General features: G+C 48.3%; 1 protein-coding gene across 14 annotated transcripts in view; it reads right to left on the bottom strand.

The window, feature by feature from the left end:
* The window catches only part of LOC144807723 (uncharacterized), a 1505442-nt gene that overhangs the window by 1453431 nt on the left and 38508 nt on the right, over positions 1–13503 (bottom strand). For all 14 annotated transcript variants that reach the window (XR_013606391.1, XR_013606390.1, XR_013606395.1 and 11 more), the window contains exon 2: positions 5507–5558. The gene's annotated coding sequence lies outside the window, so the exon portion shown is untranslated. The remainder of the gene's footprint in view (positions 1–5506; positions 5559–13503) is intronic.

Here is a 13503-nt window from a genome sequence, read left to right as displayed (position 1 = left end):
ATTCGGATGTGAAGCTTCACCAACAGAGTCCTGATCCTCCGACGCCGAAATCTCCACTTCCTTATTAAGAAGTTTGACCTGCGACTTCGGCCTCGAACCAGAGTCCTTCCCTGAGTGATGACATGACTCATGGCTCCTCTTCTTATGTTTTTTCCTTGAGGATCTTGAAACATGAGCTGAAGATGACTCCGAGCGCGACTTCGATCGAGACCTCGACCTCGAAAGTCGAGATCGAGACTTTGAAGTCTTTTTAACTTTCTTACTCTTCAGTTTTGCCACGAGGAGTTTTGTCTCCCTTTCTCGTAGGGCCTTTGGGGTCATCTTCTTACAACAAGGGCAATCCTCGACGTCATGGTCGGAACTCAGGCACCAGACGCAGCATTCATGCGGGTCAGTAATAGACATTGTCTTGCCACATTCTCCGCAAGCCTTAAAGCCAGTCTTCTTCGACGACATCTCGAAGAAAATAGAAACAGTAATAATAGAACAAGAGTAACTAAGTTACTAGTAAGCTACAGTACGATCCCAGAAAACCGTTAGCGTCGACGACGCGGAAAAAAGGGAACTGATGTCATCACGCCGGCGTGGGCCTATTACAGGCGTCGGTGACGTCAGCGGAGTCGCGAGCGGTGCCGTGCCTCTATGACGTCCAAGTCCATGTCGGCGCGAAGCTACGAAAAGAATTTCCGAATGTTGCTGGCGCAAGGGGATATTTTTCACATGGTGAGGAATCCACACGGCAGATGCATCTATCAGAAACGACAAACAATAAAGATTGTTGAACCAGTTCTTTCTCTGGAATATCCACAATATAACCATGTAACATAACCACTTATCTACCCCCTCACTCACTCTACCTGGAAAGGAAATTAAAGACGCTGTACTGTAGAAGATAACGACTCTTCACCAACATCAAAGCCTGGAAGACTAAGGACAACGCTACTTCCCACCACCCTTTGCTAACTCTATAGCTCAGTAGGGGAGATCAAGGAGTAGTCCGAAGTTAGTCTAATTATCTAAGAACTTAATCCAGAATGGGTTACTTCACCCAGTAAGTATGGAACACTGTACAGTACCTTCTGTCAGAAAACACTGAGTCGCCTAGACAATTCAAGGGACTAAAAGGTACGAGTATTGCTGTAGCGCCAGAAACGATGTTCCACTGCCAGGGCCGCAAGACGCCAACTCCGTGCAGGAAGAACCAATTACCAAGCCTGGTAATGAAGTTCCGAGGTTTGTAGCGTTTTCGTCCTCCGCATGAGCCTTAGCTTCAGGCTCCCCAACGGAGGGCAAATGAAGCAAACAAAAGTCTTTTACAAAGAAATACAAAGGTCGTCCTCCGCATGAGCCGATCCTGGCGCGTCCAACGGAGGGCAATGCGGGATCAGATCAATTCCTTCGTGCGCATAAACAACCGGCATCCGCATGAGTCATTCAGGACTCGCCAACGAAGGACCCAACGGAAACAGAAAATCGACAGGATAGCCACTCCAGAGAACCACACGAATGTGAAAGACCAGAAGCTTACAAATCCAAGAACAAGAATCCAAAGTACAGAGTCTGACTAACTCCGCTGCAGGTTGAAAACAAACTTGAATATCCGACACACAGGACAGGAAATGACTCCCATATGAAACCTCCAATCGGCTCAATACCGCTAGGAATTCTGGGATCTGTAGTTTTCACGAATGCACCAACTTGATGTTCCCAACATTATGCAGCAGAGGAGGCGCTCTTCTGGGGAACATAACAGGGTGTGAGTGCGGTAGAGTGGTAGAGTGAGAGTGGTAGAGTGAGGGCAGTAGAGTGGTAGAGTGAGGACGGTAGAGCGAGGGCGGTAAAGTGTTAGAGTGAGGGCGGTGAGGTGAGGGCATTAGAGTGGTAGAGTGAGGGCGGTAGAGTGAGGGCATGAGGGCGGTAGAGTGAGGGCAGTAGAGTGAGGGCAGTAGAGTGAGGGCGTGAGGGTGGTAGAGTGGTAGAGTGAGGGCGGTAGAGGGAGGGCGTGAGGACGGTAGAGGGTGGTAGAGTGGTAGAGTGAGGGTGGTAGAGTGAGGGCAGTAGAGTGGTAGAGTGAGGACGGTAGAGCGAGGGCGGTAGAGTGGTAGAGTGAGGGCGGTAGAGGGAGGGCGTGAGGACGGTAGAGGGTGGTAGAGTGGTAGACTGAGGGTGGTAGAGTGGTAGAGTGAGGGTGGTAGAGTGGTAGAGTGAGGGCGGTAGAGTGAGGGCGGTAGAGTGGTAGAGTGAGGGCAGTGGTGAGAGGGCGGTAGAGTGGTAGAGTGAGGGTGGTAGAGTGAGGGCGGTAGAGTGAGGGTGTGAGGGCAGTCAAGTGGTAGAGTGAGGGCGGTAGAGGGAGGGCGTGAGGGTGGTAGAGTGGTAGAGGGAGTGCGGTAAAGTGAGGGCGATAGAGTGGTAGAGTAAGGGTGGTAGAGTGAGGGCGTGAGGGCGGTAGAGTGAGGACAGTAGAGTGGTAGAGTGAGGGCGGTAGAGTGAGGGCGTGAGGGCCGTAGAGTGGTAGAGTGAGGGCGGTAGAGTGGTAGAGTGAGGGTGGTAGAGTGAGGGCATGAGGGCGGTAGAGTGAGGGCGTGAGGGTGGTAGAATGGTAGAGTGAGTGCGGTAGAGTGAGGGCCGTAGAGTGGTAGAGTGAGGGCGGTAGAGTAAGGGCGTGAGGGTGGTAGAGTGGTAGAGTGCGGCATTTACACGAGCTCAGGGAGCTGGGGAGGCACATTCACGAGCTCAGGGAGCTGGGGAGGCACATTCACGAGCTCAGGGAGCTGGGGAGGCATTTACACGAGCTCAGGGAGCTGGGGAGGCACATTCACGAGCTAAGGGAGCAGGGGAGGCATATACAAGAGCTAAGGGAGCTGGAGAGGCGTTTGCACAAGCTAAGGAAGCTAGGGAGGCTAATACACGAGGTTAGGGAGAAGGGGAGTCATATACGTGAGCTCGTGTATATACCTCCCCAGCTCCCCGAGCTCACATATATTCCTCCCCAGCTCCCTTAGCTCGGGTATACGCCTCCCCAGCTCCCTTAGCTTGTGTAAATGCCTCCCCATATCCCTGAGCTTTTGTATATGCCTGCCCAGCTCCCCTAGCTCGGGTATATGCCTCCCAAGCTCCCTTAGCTTGTGTATATACCTTCCCTTCTCCTTGGGCTCATATATATGGCTCCCCAGCTCCCTTAGCTCGGGTATATGCCTCCCAAGCTCCCTGAGCTTGTGTATATGCCTCCCCAGCTCCCTGAGCTCGTGTATATGCCTCTCCAGCTCCCTGTGCTTACGTGAGTGCCTCCCCTTCTCCCTTAGCTCATGTAAATGCTTCCCAGGCTCCCTGAACTTGTGTATACGCCTCCCCAGCTCCCTTAGCTTGTGTAAATGCCTCCCCACATCCCTGAGCTTTTGTATATGCCTGCCCAGCTCCCCTAGCTCGGGTATATGCCTCCCAAGCTCCCTTAGCTTGTGTATATACCTTCCCTTCTCCTTGGGCTCATATATATGGCTCCCCAGCTCCCTTAGCTCGGGTATATGCCTCCCCAGCTCCCTGAGCTTGTCTATATGCCTCCCCAACTCCCTGAGCTCGTGTATATGCCTCTCCAGCTCCCTGTGCTTACGTGAGTGCCTCCCCTTCTCCCTTAGCTCATGTAAATGCTTCCCAGGCTCCCTGAACTTGTGTATATGCCTCCCCAGCTCCCTTAACTCAGGTAAATGCCTCCCAATTCCCTTAGCTCAGCTCGTCATAAGCCACGGCGCTCCGGTGCCCATGACGAACTGAGCTCATCATGACCACGCCCGTTTAATAGAACACTCGCATGCTTGTCTGATTCCCCTGCTGTGCTCAGCGTTCCATTGAAACGGGCGCAGTCATGACAAGCTGAGCTTGTCATGAGCACCGGAGCGCCATGGCTCATGACGAGCTGAGCTGGTCATGAGCGCCCCCGCCCCCCGGCACAGCGGGGGAAACAGCCCCGCACTGAAGGGGTTATGGGCTTATGTGCCATTGTGTCACATTGAGTGACAAATGGGCAGTATGAGCTCTTGATACATCTGATAAACGTTCAGTGTAAAAACTTGACCATGTCTCTTTCCTCTTCCTCTCTCTTTAAGGTTTGCCACACATATATCATGTCTTACAGCTCCACCCCACTGCATTTGGTCATCCATTCAATCCTCCGACCATACATACTTTCTGAGTTGCTTTCCTATTTATTCTCTACTTCCATCTGAAAAACATTTCTATCATGTGTGTGCAAAGTTCAGGTATCCCAGGTCCTTTTTTGCGGCACCCACTGAATACATGCAAGCTGTGCTCACTTCTGTCCCCTGATCTAGTAGTCCTGGATTCTACACCTGGAGTCTAATTCATGGTTCAGTGTTTCACCAGAATTATGTTATTCTGGACAGATGCAGCAACTGCCTTAAGTGGTCTTGACTCCGAATTAACCTGTCATTTTTATTTTATTTTACATTTATGGATCTGTTCTTTTTATTAGGATTACAATTTAAACTTTTATCAGAATTATCCTATGTTTTACATTTATACAACTTTAATGTTTGAATGGTGTAATTACAATGATTTAATAGTGTTGTTTGTCGATTTAGATACCCCATGTAGCTTTCCCGATTCATGCCTGTCAGAATCGCAAAATCTCACAATTCTAAGGGTCAGTGTCTCAATGTACTCACCATTGGTTTAATCCGAAGGCATCAGAGATTCTGCAGGGCCTTTAAGTGGTCTTCTCGATCTCCTGTCAAAATGGCAGCCAGAAGCAATGTATTGGGACGGCAGGTTAGTGTTCTAGCCTCCGCACCGATTCATCAAGGAACAGGTGAGGTGCCCGTAGTGTGGCGCACTTCACCTGAGTAACGACGTGGTCAAGACGTCCAGATTCGAGGGCCGCACAGTGTTAGTGAAAATTCATGCGTCGCGTGACACATCTTCAAGGTTTTCCAGAGTACAGAGATTTTCGAGAGAACAACGGCAATATCCAAGTAACGCCGTTGCAGTTATTGAGCCTGCGCACAACTTGTTATGAAGAGGAATAAGACTGCACAGTAGTGAGAGATGTAGCGTTTTTTAGCGATGCATGCGCATTGAGTACATAGCTTTAGGAATGCTACGAGAGACAACACAAGCAAATATTGCCTGACGAGATAATATTTAGTTTGAAAAATACAAAAGGAGAATATTAGTTTAGAGTCCAGCCCTTATTAATGTCAGTAGTCAGAGGAAATTCAGGCATCCGTTAAGTTTCAAAACCTGTCCTTTCAGTTGTCAGAGTTCGAAGAGGTATGAGACATATTTAGTTAAAATTCGAGTTCTTTACAGTGGGCAGCATATCGAGGAAGTCTTAGGCAACAAATAGTTGTATCAAGTAGTGAAGGAATAACTACGCAGCATATTTATTTTGAAGTGTTAAGAGAGTTTGCATTAACTTTGACTAGGAAAATAATAAAAGAAAAGACAGAATAAAATATAGGCTTCAGGTGAAGCAACAAAAATGAATACTTACCATCAAAGAATCCATTAGGAGCGTGTCCTGGAACATCATTAGGTGAGGAAACCTGTAAGAGAAAAAATAATTTGAGTTTTGAGTATGTATTAACTAAATGAGATAAATAAGAGAATGCATTACAGTTTCAGCATACAGAAAGAAGTAAAAAGAAGAGAAGCACACGCCACACCCAGGGCAGGTAGGAGGGAGTAATACATGTTTAGAATTTAGAAAAAGAGGAAGATAGAGAAGTAATTGTGTTTCTATTTGCAGCAACATCACAAGCAGCCGGAGAAGAAGAGAATTAGAAGATAGAAGTCAGAAGAAGCATACGAAAATTCAGACGTGTGTGGCAGTCTCTTCTCTGTCCCATCCCCTTTCCCCCATGGAACTCAATCAGCTTACATGCTAAATATTGTGTGTGGCTGGGAGAGTTTCAGGAGTGAATTGGGAGCTTGCGGCGTACTGCTCCTGCGTATGATTAAGTAAGCACTCATCTGATTAAGTCCTGACAATGCCCTTATATTGGTACAATTCACATTGCCCTTATTTAGGCATAGAAATCCAGCCCTTATTTAGACTTTGCTCATGCTAACCAAATACAGGCATGGTCAACTACATCCGTTCATCTTCGTCGCAACGACTTCTTGGAAAACCAGACTCTCAAGCCCTTAGGATCCTCCTCTTGCCTGAGTATTGATTTCTCAAAGAACACATTTATTAAGCATGAACATCTATTCCTTAGGGGTTCATTTGTGACATTCATATGCCCGACTTGCACGTCAATACTGGCATTCCTAAACACCTTCAAGGTATAAATATACCTTCCCTTGCCATGGCAACTCTCAGTACTGTTCGGCTACCTATTTGCACGACGCGGCTCGCCGCGGCAAGTTTGGAAGGTAGTCAAGTCCCGAACAGACGCGTTGACCAGACACTGTCATCCTCCTCGCCGAGAATTCAGCTCCAGTGTTTCTGACTCCCCTTGCAGGGTGTTAGAGATCGAGTCCAGGAAAAGAGATTCCAACCTCTCTCATTCTAAGGTATGGAGCAGTCTAGAACCTAGAGAAACTTTTGGCCACTCTTGGCAAAACTAAACTTACACTAAACTAGACTATAACTAAACAGCACCTACCTCTTTCCTCGTACTACACTTAGGTTAGTACACTGGGGTAGGATTATTTTAGAAGCACCAGTTGATTATTTTAGCCTGTGTTATTTATGTATGTATTTTTATATATGTCATAGCTACAGACCATGCCATTGCAGTATTATCTGATCTTACTGCTAATGCTGTACGTATTATACTTCGCATTCTTACGATTTTAACAGTTCATATCTCTTGCATGAGAAATAAGACTGTTCAATAAACCCTTTTATTGAAACGCCTGTCTCTCTATTTCTGTACAACTCTGTAGAAACGAAGCATGCACAATTAACTGAGTAAAACAGTTATCTATTGTTTCCACAATTCTGAGACTGTTCTGATTCTAAAGAGAAACAAAGTTGTCATGTTTATGCGGTTGTCAGAAACGAATCCCTTCTTGTTCATTCGAGAAGTTTCTAGTGACCTCTGAGTTAGCTGGTACCCACAAGTAATTAGGTTTAATGTACTCAATAGAAACATACTGACCTCAGTCCCATGTCAAAACTATAGTGTATATTATTCCAATGCACGGAGCCTATCGGGGATATAGAAACTACACAACAACAGCATCACTATATGCCTGAAATGGCAACTATTTTAAAATGAATACTAAACTGGACAAATTCATAAATACATCTCAGCCTGAAAGTTTGATTTCATCGTCCATCTTTCATCTCCAGTTTGACGCCATTGCATAACTCACTTCTATAAAAAGGGACATCACTACATTTGCTAAAACACTTGTCCCACAGTCAATATCACAATAGCATGAATGTACAAAATGTTTATTTTTTTAATATGTTGACAGCGCAGTTCATGGATATCCCTCTAGTGATGAGCGTGCTATACAAATAACCATTATGGTTGGTCAGCCCATTGGGTTGGGGCTGACCAAGCATCTTCCCTGACGACTGGAATCGGGCAGAGGTCAAGCCTCCTCAAGAAACCCTCGGCCAATCCGACGGACTTGAAAAATTACTGGCCCACCTCCCTCATTCCCTTCACAGTCAAAGTCACCAAGAGATTTGTCAATGCCCAGCTGACCACCTTCAGCAAAGAGAACACCATCCTTGACTCTTCCCAGCCTGGATTTCACAGCAACGACTGCACCGAGACCTTCCTCACTGGCAGTACCCAAAGGATCAGACTCCCACCCTTCCTCTCCGAACCCACTGGGATCAACTGCGTTGTCCCCCAAGGATCCTCGCTCAGCCCCAAGGTCTTCAATATCTACATGGCCCACCTCGCTGCCATTGTTAGACAGCTTGGGCTCGGCATAGTTTCTTATGCCACCCAGCTCATTCTCTCCCTCACGAAGAATCCCAAAGACACCAGACTCAGCTTCTAGGAAGGAATGAAAGACATTGCAGCCTGGATGAACAACCGCTGCTTTAAGCTCAACACAGAGGTCCACGTCCTCCCAAACCCTCCCACTCCATCTGACAATGCCTGAAACCTCTGCATCTTTCCAAATTCCGCCCTCACCATGACTCACCAGATCAACCCCATTATCTCCACATGCTTCAACTCCGTCCGCATACTCCGCAAGACCTTCAAGTGGATCCCCCCAATGCAGAAAGACTATCACCTACGCACACATAACCAGCAGACTGAACTAAAGTGATGCCCTCTATGCCAGAAGCAACAAAACCCTGCTACACAAGCTCCAAACCATCCAGAACACTGCAGCCAGACTCATCCTCGGCACCACACGACATGAACACATGACCCCACACCCACGAGACCTCCACTCCATCTAGAAGGGAGTAATCTTCAAGCTACTCACCGCGCCTACAAATCCCTCCACAACATCAGACCCAAATACATCAACAAAAGTCTCCCTCCATGTACCCAAAGGGAATCGCAGCTCCACTGACCTAGCCCTGGTAGAAACCCATCGCATCCGCACAACCTGAGCAAGCAGAAGAACCTTCTCCTACGTCGCAGCAAAGACCAGGAACGAGCTCCCAGTGGACATCAGACACTCACCCATTCTGCACACGTTCAGGAAGAGCCTCAAGACCGGAGCTGCAGCCCCCCTCCAGCGCCTTGAGACCCTCACGGGTGAGAAGCGAGCTTCATAAACCCCTGATTGATTAATTGATTGATTGACTCTTCTGGACAGCAGAAGCCACTCTGCCCCTTGTGACAGGGAACAAAAATGCCTTGCCCAGGCTCTGCCTGCCCACTTGCTTGTCTGGTGATCTGTAGACATTGAGCAGCTGAAGGCTGCAGGCTTCACCCTTTACCGTCTTTTGATCATTGTGTCCAGCTACTGACTCCCCCACCCTACTTTCTAGAAGCCAGGTCCAGACACCTGGAATGACACCGGCGGACATCATTATGATAGCTGAGGCATAGTGAGGATAATGCCTTGCTAGGATGGCTTCCCTGCTGGTCGTCCTTCACTGCGCTTCGACTGCAGAACCGCTTGACGTTGTTCTACTTTGGAGTTTTGCAAGGAAACCTGTTTTTGCCTCAGGTGGGTCTGTTTTCTTTTTTTCATATTTCTTGGAGAATTCTTTTGATGGGAGATGACTCATGACACCTTCGCACCTGCATCGCTCACTCGTCTTGACTTGGAATATGGAAACTTGGAGCATGGTGAATGCTAGCATTCTGCTGGGAGGCCTTGATAAATTTGCGCTGAGTCGCATGTACAGGGCTTGAGAGTGGATTGACACAGACCTTGGAGACCTGCCAGTTTGGTCAGTGGATTTACATCTTGGCTTATTCTGACACTGCCCAGCCCTACTTGGGACCTGTGGTGCTTGCCTCGCAAACATACTTAATTTGATCGGCTGCTTCAGCTTTTAGTAAACCTGTGAGTGTGTTGCTGGATTTGACACTTCCAGTATTGGTGGCCTGCAGTGCTCTCCAATAGACAGAAACTAAAGAAGGACTCTTGAGGCACATAAACATAATCGTATGCCTAATGGGGCAGTGTCAGGAATCCTACCTGTGTGCCAGAATCCACAGGAGCAGACGACTAACTCCTAAGTCCCTACCGCAGCTGCCAGGGGTAACAAATAGTCCACACTCACATCCTCAAGGAGAAAAGGGGAATGGGAATAGACAAGAGAGACTGCCCCAAGAATTTAGGAATCTTCCAACCTCCCACTTCCTTTCTGTTCGTCTATGTAAGTAAATGCTGTTGGGTTCAATGTGGGAAGAAGTGATGGTGAGTCCTGTAGAAGGAAGGGTTAGACAAAATTACTCCTATACCCTACCCATATCAGACTTATATGATTCACCTCTCATATACCTAAAAACTCTTGTAGGTTAGCTAGGGGTGGGTGTAGTACTTCGCTCCGCCCGCAGAGTGGGTGTAGTGTTGCGTACTTCGTGATTAGTAAAGTAGGCGTAGTAGGCAACACTACGCACACGCCATGGCGGAGCGAAGTTGCCTGCCATTCGCCTCCTTCCCGCCCTCCTCTAAATGCCCTTAAGATATTTTAAAACATTATAAAACTAAAAAAAAGACTAACCTGAGATGCGGCGTCCCGGGGCTCCTTATTACTGGTATCTGCCGACTTCTTTACAAATGCGCATATGAGAGCGCCTGTGCATGCCCATTTCTCACAAGAAATGTGCATGCGCGGGCACCCGCCCTACGCATTTGTGAAGAAGTCGGCAGAGATACCAGGGTCTTAGTGAAATCCGCACTAACCTCACTGCACCCCTAAAGCCTCACCGTTTCCCCTCTCTCTCAACAGAGGTTTTCCAAAGCTCCCCACCAGAAAGGGATCTCTACCCCCCTCTTTAATCAGACATAGAGACCTAAAAGAACTAGAGATAAATCATCTGCGAGTGAAGCGGCAGCTCTCGCTGCCTCGTATGACAATCCTATTACTACCACCCTCTAATCCGAAACTCCCTAGACCCCAGCCACATGCACTATCATCCCCATGGCCCCAAAACAAAAAAAAACACAACAGAGACATCAAACTGCATGCTCATACACTGCAGATCAGCCACCAAGTATGCCACAGAGCTAGCGGGAGCCATCCTAACCCACAACATAGACATAGCTTTCATCACTGAGACATGGCTAAATGACTCCTCACTTCCACTCATGGATACTCTTGTTCCCCTTGGCTTTGTAATCACCAACAAAGATAGAAAAGATCAAAGAGGTGGAGTCATAGCAATCATCCACAAAAACAATATTTCCATGACGGAAATAGACTCCTTCAACTACAACACCTTTGAGTGCCTAACTGCCAACATCAACACTAACAACAAAAAAACACTTACCTGCCACCTCATTTACCACCCCCCAGGCAACAACGTCACATTCACTGAACAACTGTCCGACCTGATTGCCCACTGCTCCCTCTGACATACGAACAACCTTATTCTGGACAAATTAAATCTAAACTGGAGTCACGAAAACAAACTGCAAATCCAGAACCTGAAGTAGCTGCTTCACAGCAACAACCTTACCCAACACTGCTTAGAGGAAACCCACAACAAAGGAGCAATCCTAGATGCCATCATCGCCCAGCACAACACTGTCTCAATAGACCACACCCTACCTGTGGACTGGTCTGACCACCACTTAATCCTTTTCCACCTCACTCAGCCGATTACACTCAAACCCCCCACCCAAGACCCTCCGAAATGGATTAGAAACATCATTCAGATTAACATAACTGACCTAGAGGGAAGGGTTAACTCTCTCCTCACTACGTCCATGGATGATCTATCCACAACAGAACCCACTACAACACAAACATGACATCCATTCTATATCAAGTAGCCCCTTTAAAACTATAAAAAACAAGGAACATCCCATCCAGATCTTGGTTCAACAAGAACATTATGAACGAAAGAAGACAGTTAATAGCTACAGGAAGACTATGGAGGAGAAACCCCTCCTCAAGCCAACTCGAACAACTCAAAGCAGCCCGAAGGAAATACAAAAAACACATCAGCAGCGAAAAATCCACCTTCTTCTGCTCCACCCTGGACAACGTAGAAAAACAGGCCCAACAAAATTTTCAAAATCATCAGGCAACAAACCTCCAAGCACCCGGAATCCTCCCTACAGGTATCCAAGGACTTGGGTGAAAAATCTGCAAAATTCTTCAAAGAAAGAAATCACCAAAATTGAGCTCTCACTGGACATCAACGTCAACCCTGTCTGCAAAAGTCTGCACCCAGTGCCAGTAGATAGCATGCCCAAGCACCCTAAAAAATCCTGAAAGTCCTTCAACCCCATCCCGGAAACCGAGATCCTCATACTGATCGCCTCCTCCAAACCAGCCTCTCACGTCCCTGAGCTGATACCCACCAAACTGACCAAAAAACTGAGTGTCTCATTTATGAGAAGTAACGCATCGCTGCGTGAAATCAGTGATGCGTCACTTCTCAGTGCCCCCTCCTTGCGACAAGATTGATGTATCATATTTACTGTATGATGCATCATGTAGCAAGGAGTTACAGATACGTCAGTATTTTTGACGTATCTTTATGGTGCAAAAGTGACGCATTGCTGGAGTGTGTCACAAAAGTGACAATTCCAGCAGTGTTCCTTTCATATGGGGAAATCCCCATGTGAAAGGTCCTGCATCACCCTTACGCTTGCCATGAGGCAGGCATAAGGTTTTTACTCATTGGTGTCCTAGAAGTGGTACAGCAAAATCTCATAGATTTTGCTGCACCACTCCTAGGACCCTTTCTTGCGGAGGTATGATGTAGCTCAGGGGTTTATGGAGTGGCGCATCTACCTAGCTTCGTCACTTCGTAAAGATGGCACAACATTGTGCATTTATAACGCCACTGGTGTGTCACCAAAAGTGATGCACCGGTGCCGCAAAAGTGAAGCTGGGGCTCATCGCCGCCACAGACGACATCAGTCGCCAACCAGACAACGGCGAAACATCATCCCTCATCCTCCTAGACCTGTCGGCCGCCTTCGACATGGTCTGCCATCGCACTCTAAAGACACACCTCCTAGAAGCCGGAATCCAAGAGAAGGCCCTTCGCTGGACCACGTCGTTCTTCGCCGGAAGAACCCAGAGCGTCCGCCTCCCACCCTTCCAATCCGAAGCCACCAACATCATCTGTGGCGTCCCCCAGGGCTCATCCCTCAGCCCGACTCTGTTCAACATCTACATGGCCCCCGTCCCACAAGTGGCCTGCCATCACGACCTCAACATCATCTCCGACGACACCAAGCTCATCCTCTCCCTCACCAAGGACCCACACACTGCCATAACCAACCTTCATGAGGGAATGAAGGCCGTCGCCGACTGGTTGAGGAGCAGCCGTCTGAAGCTGAACTCAGACAAGACGGAGGTCCTCATCCTCGGACCCACCCCCTCAGCCTGGGACGACTCCGGGTGGCCGACCACACTGGGAACAGCACAAACACCCACCGACCATGCACGCAACCTAGGAGTCATCCTCAACTCCTCCATCTCCATGTCTAAGCAGGTCAACGCCGCCCACTCCTCCTGCTACAACACCCTCTGCATGATCTACAAGTGGATCCTGACCGAAACAAGATAAAACAGTTGCACAGGCCCTCGTCAGCAGCCGACTGGACTACGGCAACGCACTCTACGCAGGAATCCCAGCATAACACCATCAACGATTACAACGCATCCAAAACGCCTCCGCCTGACGGATTGTCAACATCCCCCGTTTCCAGATCACCCCCCACCTGAGAGACCTGCACTGGCTCCCTGACGACAAGAGGATCACCTTCAAGCTTCTAACCCACGCACACAAAGCACTTCACAACGCCGGACCAGCCAACCTGAACAGCAGACTCAGCTTCTACACCCCCACCCGCCAGCTCCGCTCCGCCAGCCTCACACTCGCCGCTGTCCCCCGCATCCAAAGAACGACCTCCAGTGGC

The sequence above is a fragment of the Lissotriton helveticus genome, chromosome 1_2 (genome assembly GCF_964261635.1).
Source record: "Lissotriton helveticus chromosome 1_2, aLisHel1.1, whole genome shotgun sequence".
Lineage (NCBI taxonomy): Eukaryota > Metazoa > Chordata > Amphibia > Caudata > Salamandridae > Lissotriton > Lissotriton helveticus.
The sequence above is the reverse complement of the archived record's forward strand: the minus strand, read 5'-3'. Positions and strand labels throughout refer to the sequence as shown.